We start from the raw sequence: 8,430 nt of genomic DNA on the forward strand, positions 1-8,430 counted from the left end.
TGAAGGAGACTAGATCAGCTTCAGCAAAATAAAGAGGATTTTCTTTGTACTGAGTGCAGGGTGCAAATTTCCAACATTTCTCAATGATTAACAGATAATCCCTGAAGTCTTGGTGGTCTCTTATCCTCACTTGTTCCTCTCTTCCTGGAGAGCTTCCTCTGACTCTTCCCCAAATATCCAGGGCTAGTCTTCCATTCACCTCTCCTGAGCAATTGTCGCTTTCAGAAAACCCACTCCTGAGCACTGCCATCTTTCTCTCTCACTCACTGGCAGTCAGCTGCAGTATTGACCAGTCCAGATGGGCACTGGATCAGGGACCTGGAGGCAGCTTGCTGTATTAGTTGTAGGGGCAGGGGTGTCTCAGGGGAGGCTCTGCAGCAACTGGATCAGGAGAACTCTTGGGGGCTCAGGGTAGTGGCTATTTCCCTACCAGAAAAGGAGAATATCAGTATTTTAACAATCAACACAGCTAGACTGGTCAAACAGTCAATTCTAAAGGAAATCAACCCTGAATATTCATTGGAAGGACTGATGCTAAAGCTGAAGCTCCAGTATTTTGGCCACCTGATGCAAAGTCAGATCATTAGAAAAGACCCTGATGATGGGAAAGATTGAAGACAAAAGGAGAAAGGGGCAGCAGAGGATGAGATGGTTAGACAGCATCACCGACCCAATGGAAATGAATTTGAGCAAACTCCGGCAGATAGTGGACTTGCCTGGTAGCTCAGCTGGTAAAGAATCTGCGTGCAATGCAGGAGACCTCGGTTTGATTCCCGAGTCGGGATGATCCCCTGGAGAAGGGATAGGCTGCCCACTCCAGTATTCTTGGGCTTCCCTGGTGGCTCAGATGGTAAAGAAACTCCCTGCAATAATGAGACATGGGTTTGATCCCTGGGTTAGGAAGATTCCCCTGCAGAAGGGAATGGCTACCCACTCCAGTAGAATTGCCTGGAGAATCCCATGGATAGAGGAGCCTGGTATGCTGCAGCCCATGGAGTCACAAAAAGTCAAACACAACTTAGCGACTGGGCATCAACAACAACAAGAAGACTGATGTGTATTGACGGGATACCAGAAGCTCCCACTTCCAATCAGAGCCCCAGACTCTCCTACTTCCCGCCTTGTACCTGTCAGGGCTCCAAGCCTTCCTTCCTTCCTTCACATAGTCTTGGTCTACCCTCACAGCAGGAGTTGGTACAGAGGAATACGAGGAATATGACAGCAAGTGAGAATCCAGGTACCTCGTCCAGGGATCAGGGGAAAATGCGTCATTCCTGAACCCCACTGGTACTCTGATCACATTTCCAGAAAAGAAAAGAATTATAAATGATAGCTCCATATTGAAATGAGCACAGCTTATGCCTGATCTGGGAACCTAATTACCCACCAGGATGTTGCATATATGAAAACAAAGCATTACAAGTTCCCACTGAGCAAAATATAAACAAGCCTTTCAGACACAAACTCTTCTAATTTTAAGACTACTAGAGTGATGAAAATCTATATGCATTTATTATTTGTTAACAGAAACTTTAAAACATGCATATAATGCAAGAAGTAAGACATCAAGGCAAAAGGAAAATAATATTAGGAAAAACAGCCATAGATAATTTCTACTTTAAAAATACAAACTTAAAAGCAGGCCACAAATTTGACCCTGAGCTTTCTAGCAGCTAATGTGAAAAAATAAATCACTAGTTACACAATTCTTGAGATTCTATCTTGGCCGGATTTCTCAGGAAAAGCCCATTTATTCTTATTTCTATGGGCTATAGGAAAAGGAGTTCGTCAAGGCTGTATATTGTCACCCTGTTTATTTAACTTCTATGCAGAGTACATCATGAGAAACGCTGGACTGGAAGAAACACAAGCTGGAATCAAGACTGCTGGGAGAAATATCAATAACCTCAGATATGCAGATGACACCACCCTTATGGCAGAAAGTGAAGAGGAACTAAAAAGCCTTCTGATGAAAGTGAAAGTGGAGAGTGAAAAAGTTGGCTTAAAGCTCAACATTCAGAAAACGAAGATCATGGCATCTGGTCCTACCACTTCATGGGAAATAGATGGGTAAACAGTGGAAACAGTGTCAGACTTTATTTTGGGGGGCTCCAAAATCACTGCAGATGGTGACTGCAGCCATGAAATTAAAAGACGCTTACTCCTTGGAAGGAAAGTTATGACCAACCTAGGTAGCATATTCAAAAGCAGAGACATTACTTTGCCAACAAAGGTTCATCTAGTCAAGACTATGGTTTTTCCTGTGGTCATGTATGGATGTGAGAGTTGGACTGTGAAGAAGGCTGAGCGCCGAAGAATTGATGCCTTTGAACTGTGGTGTTGGAGAAGACTCTTGAGAGTCCCTTGGACTGCAAGGAGATCCAGCCAGTCTATTCTGAAGGAGATCAGCCCTGGGATTTCTTTGGAAGGAATGATGCTAAAGCTGAAACTCCAGTACTTTGGCCACCTCATGCGAAGAGTTGACTCATTGGAAAAGACTCTGATGCTGGGAGGGATTGGGGGCAGGAGGAGAAGGGGACAACAGAGGATGAGATGGCTGGATGGCATCACCGACTCGATGGACATGAGTCTGGGTGAACTCCGGGAGTTGGTGATGGACAGGGAGGCCTGGCGTGCTGCGATTCATGGGGTAGCAAAGAGTCGGACACTACTGAGCGACTGATCTGATCTGATCTGATCTGATGGGCTGAAAAAAAAATGTCTCCTGTGGAACTCAACAGAAGACTTCATGAAATATAGTTATCTAATACACTAACACTCAGTAGGAACTACCCAGGTATTAATACTTTGTCTATATTGTTACCTCACATCAGAAAAACTCTATGAGGCTCTTCTGAGATAAGGAAACTGAAGCTCATAGAAGTTTATAACTTGGGGAGATTGTGCAGCTCGGATACAGTGGGCCTAGGTCTAGACTGGATCTGTTAGTCATTTTAAGTCCCGGTTGAACACTGTTTCATGAACAATCACCCTAAAATGAAATCAATACATCCCATATGGAATTTTTTATAATGACCTCAGTATCCAATGCTAAAAATGTGTGTCAACAAAGCAGCAAATTATCTTCACACTAGAAGCCTAAAGCATTACGTGTAACACAACTTTAATTTTTTCATACTGAATTCTTATTTTGTACTGTCCACTGGTAAAATTGTAAGAAATGGTAAAATAAGGATATTCTTTTTCAAGACTTCAGCTGTTTCTTTAATAAAAGAACAGGTCTATTTCAAAATTCCATATTTTCTCTTTCTATAGATTGCAGCTCTCGCACTGACTATGAAAGATTTTTTCACTGTCTATAAGAATTAAAGTACAATTGTCAGTTCTAGAAGCTTCTTCCTTAAAGAGGCTGCCATCTTTTGTTTAATTTTGCAGGTCTGTGGAAAGTAATTTATTTTCCTTACTTGCAGAAGAAACTTTTCTACTCAAAACCTGTTGATGATATAAAGCAGTTCTGCTGCCATCAAAGAAAAGCTTATTATTTATTCACATAGTATTTTACTTTTGTGTCAAATTGAAAAGTAGCATTAACTGAATGCTCACAAAGCATCTTAAAGGCTAAAGAAGGATTAAAGTAAAGGCTAAACTCTGAGACAGGTTTATGTACACTATTGTGCATTTTCCTGGGGCTTAACGTCTTTTCTCCTATCTGTAGAGGATATAGAGGGCAGCGTTTCTGTGAAATAGGACTAATCAACTTAGTTGAGTTTGTATTTAAAGGAAGGTGAATTAATTGAGCAGCCTGACACCCTTGTTAGATGTGTTTTTCAGCCTGCAGTCAGAGAAGCTTCTGCAACTGAAAGACAGTCTCTCGAAGTTTCTTCCATGAGCAATGTCTAAACCAAGACATCTTCTCGGTGGATGTAAGTACACAGGTCGACACACTGATTAGTCCAAACTGAGGCTGCGTACTTTCAGAAAACAGGTTTGCCTGTAAAAATAAATGATCAACTTTATCTTAAAAGGAATACCAGTTCTATGTTGGTCTAATGAAAAATGAAAACATAAGGAAATATTCTTGTGTTATTTTTGTATAAAAACTATCAACAACATTCGTCCTCGAATCATTGGGTGTACTGAAAAACGCAATACGCTTGGGAAAAATAATTTTTTATAAAGAAGTACTTAGATTTATCTATACATTTTATTGGTTTCATTATTGACAGTATGTTTAGCTAAAAAGTTCTTATTTGGCTCAAGTTACTAAAGAGTAAAGTTGCTATACTGCTCCTGCCAAATAAATAGATATTGCTCTGGTTTAGTTTGTTTTTGTTTAAGTAAAAGTAAAAGGAAGATTATCTGAAATAAAGTTACTTCAAAGTTGCATGTAAATTTATTGTTAAGTGTTTTATCATCTTTAGTAGATTAAGTACCTGCTTCTGTGTGTTACTGCTATATGCTTACTCCCCATTCTTACTTTAATGACCTCCCATTACTGCAGATAACTATATACAAAAAACTGTCATGATGTATGGACCATGAAATGACAGAGTTGAAAATTTGGGGGAAAAAATAATTGAGGAACAATCAGTGATAATCATTAAAAAACATCTCTTATGTTAATATTTCTTAACTCTTTTAAAAGATCTAACTAAAATATCTAAAATTCAGTTCAATTATATGAGAACTGCTAGAATTTCACTGTATGTACAAATTTACATATAGTGGGGTTTGCTTCACAATCTTTTGAAGAAAACGAACATGATGTATATAAACTATAGAAAGTGAAGTCGCTCAGTCGTGTCCGACTCTTTGCGACCCCATGGATGGTAGCCTACCAGGCTCCGCCGCCCATGGGATTTTCCAGGCAAGAATACTGGAGTGGGCTGCCATTTCCTTCTCCAGGGGATCTTCCCAACCCAGGGATCTAAGCCGGGTCTCCTGCATTGCAGACAGATGCTTTACCGTCTGAGCCACCATCCCTCTTCCCCATATAAACTATAGTAGCACTTAAATTATGTGGATTTCAAGAAGAAAAGACATTACATAATTTACACATGCTTAATGATGAAAAAAACTTACCCCTTTTCATTATAACACTTAAAATAGCCCTAAAACATTTCAATTCAAGAAGCCATGGATGATCTGATGACAATGAGCTTCCACAGCGAAAAGAAATAGAAGGTGAGGATAGCACGCCCAAGCCATCTGTCTTTCAACGACTCTTTCTAGGGAAGTGCTGTGATGTGATGCATTTAGAAAAGTGCTAAAGTCTATGCCCTCAGGAAAAGTGAAATATCCTTCAGGGCCACTGCCAGCTGCCTCAGTGTGAATTGTTTTGTTGGGGGTACTATTTGCCACTTTAGCGTTAACTCACTTAACAGAGAAAGTGCTTATGGTTTTTTAACACCAAAATTAAGCCTATTGCCTTCTAAAGGAAGATGTTAGCAGTGTAAATCAAACCAGTGGAAGAGAAATCTCTAAAATTCTCCCCTGTCCTCAGCAAAGATGAGGCGGGGAGGAAGATATGAAGAGACCAGAGTCAAAAGCTCATGACAGAAGGCTCAGAGCTGACCAAGAAGCCAGATGTGCATTGTCAAAATTGCCCAAAGGAATGTTTCACAATGGAGAAGTCTAATGTTCAGTTTTAAGTTGTTTTTGACACATCCTCTCCCCAGTTGGCCAAGACCTTGGTAAAGTCAGCAACACACACATGTTCCCTTGCACGAGTGTTGTTGTGTGGATACTAAGGGAAGTGGACTGCATTCTGAATCAGTGCAGAGCAGATGGGAGAGAAAAGCTAAGGGAGTAGACAGGGAGCCCCACAGGGGCATAAACTCAGAATCCGAGCACCCACCCAGATGAAATCTCCAGGACTGGGCAGAGCTTTGGGGAAGATGTAGGGTGGGGGCTGAAGGCGACATCATCAGCTGCTCAGGTTTTATGGAGCAATGTCATTCATCCTGTCATCAATGAGCATGCTGCATGCTTGGGTTGAAGATATTTTAAATGTATTTCTTCTACTTCAGATAACTGCTTGGATAATTTCAGAATTCCCATGTAATCTTCTCAGGAAATATATGTATCTACATTTAGAAACAGTCAAATTTTTTTAAATTTTTTAATTTAATTTTATTTTATTTTTGTTCTTTTTTTAAAATTTTATTTATTTTAATTGGAGGCTAATTACTTTACAGTATTGTATTGGTTTTGCCATACATCAACATGAATCCGCCACGGGCGTACACATGTTCCCAATTCTGAACCCCGCTCCCACCTCCCTCCCCATACCATCCCTCTAGGTCATCCCAGTGCACCAGCCCCAAGCATCCTGTATCCTGCATCAAACCTGGACTGGTGATTCGTTTCTTATATGATATTATACATGTTTCAATGCCATTCTCCCAAATCATACCCCCCCTCCCTCTCCCACAGAGTCCAAAAGATTGTTCTATACATCTATAGAAACAGTCAAATATTTTATGCCAATTATCCATCTAGTTTCAGCTTAAACTTTATTTCAATTAACAAATATATTTTGAATATCAATACAATTATTTTTATTTTATACAATTAAACAAGAATTAAATAATTACTTGAAAAATTTTTCCTATTGGTTATAAAAACAGACTCTTCATTTCTATTTCTAACTATACTTCTAACTATATCAATGAATACAGTTACACTTCTAACTATATCAATGAAAAGTTGCAATGATCTCTCTTCTCACAGCTAGGTTTTCTGCTAAAGGTATTTGATCATGAAGTGCTTTGGGGAAGCTCTCTTGGCCTTCTTAATTAAAAAAAAAAGATCTCCCGTTTATTACTTTAAAATACTGAAAATATATTTAAGGGCATGTGAATTACACTTTAACATTAACATGCTTTTTAGAACTCACATTAATATAGGACACCTAGAATAGTAAATTTATGAAGCTACCAAGGATTGTTTTTTAACTTGAACAAAAGACCTCTAAGAGTATCTCCCTCTAGTTTTAGTTTGTATTTATTTTTCTCAGAATTGTAGAAATATTTAATTCTACTGATCACCTTTCAAATGTAAAAACTTACCTACTATAGCAGTTATTTAAAATTTAATTTATCTTAATGAGTATAATTCCAGGATTCATGCATCATACATGCAACAAGTATTCTGTATATAATTGTTCCAATTTTCACTTTCAGTTCAGTCACTCATTCGTATCTGACTCTTTGCAGCACCATGGACGGCAGCATGCCAGGCCTCCCTGTCCATCACCAACTCCCAGAGTTTACTCAAACTCTTGTCCATTGAGTCGGTGATGCCATCCAACCATCTCACCCTCTGTCATCCCCTTCTCCTCCCTCCTTCAATCTTTCCCAGCATCAGAGTTTTTTTCAAATGAGTCAGCTCTTTGCATCAGGTGACCAAAATATTGGAGTTTCAGCTTCAGCATCAGTCCTTCCAATGATTACTCAGTACTGATTTCCTTTAGGATGGACTGGTTGGATCTCCTTGCTTGTTCAAGTTTAGGGTTGGCCAAACTTAAATTGTACTGACTGTAACAAATGGTCAGAGTAAAGCCATGTAAAGAAATGTAATGAAATTGGCACCTGGTTGTTGTGCACAGGCAAGCATTGTTGGTGGTAGGAGTGCTCAAGTCAATATCTGCTGATTCGGCAAGGGCTTTAGTTCACGGAGTTCATGTCTTACTACTATTGCCCTAATCAGTTGAGACAGAATTAGCACTAGCTAAATCGTCTGTGTGCTGCCTGGAGGGGTTTGTTGAGGGTAAGAGTCTGAAGACAGGGATTAAGGAGTCTTCATCCTCCTAAAGTGCTGGACATCCAGGATTAGAGCTCTAGGTCAAAGAAATCCAGCCCGAATGCAAACCTAAGCATCGGTGCGTTCTCACATTGGGGATTACCAGACACGCTCTGCATTCAGAACAGATATCCCAGTCTATACTTTGACTCAAGAGCATTTCATCTGCCACAGCAAAGTGACCTTGGTTCATAAACTGTCTACATGTAGAAGATGGTACCCTGAAAATGTGAAAGTTAATGTTTAAAGACTCAGGGGTAGATCCATGACTGAGGAAGTCCAAAATGGTGAGTTTGTAGAAACACACATTTGGAGTTTCAAATATTTATCTACCTGGCTGGTACAGTGAAAGATATGGTCAACCCCAGAATATTTCCTTAGAAGTGTCCAACTCCATTTGCTTTAAAATATAATTTGGTTTAGAGTAGTGAAGCTGTTCTATATGAAACTATAATGGTGGGTTCTTGTTGTTGTTGTTATATAGTCAGTCAGTCGTGTTTGACTCTTTGTGACCCCATGGACTATAGCTTGCCAGGCCCCTCTATCCATGGGATTTCCCAGGCAAGAATACTGGAATGGGTTGCTATTTCCTTCTCCAGGAGGTCTTCTCAACCCAGGGATCGAACTTGCCTCTCCTGCTTGGCAGGTGGATTCTTTACCACTGAG

Source organism: Bos grunniens, chromosome 1 (assembly GCF_055505025.1).
Source record: "Bos grunniens cultivar Pamir isolate PY7600 chromosome 1, Bosgru_T2T1.0, whole genome shotgun sequence".
In the NCBI taxonomy this organism is placed as follows: Eukaryota; Metazoa; Chordata; class Mammalia; order Artiodactyla; family Bovidae; genus Bos; species Bos grunniens.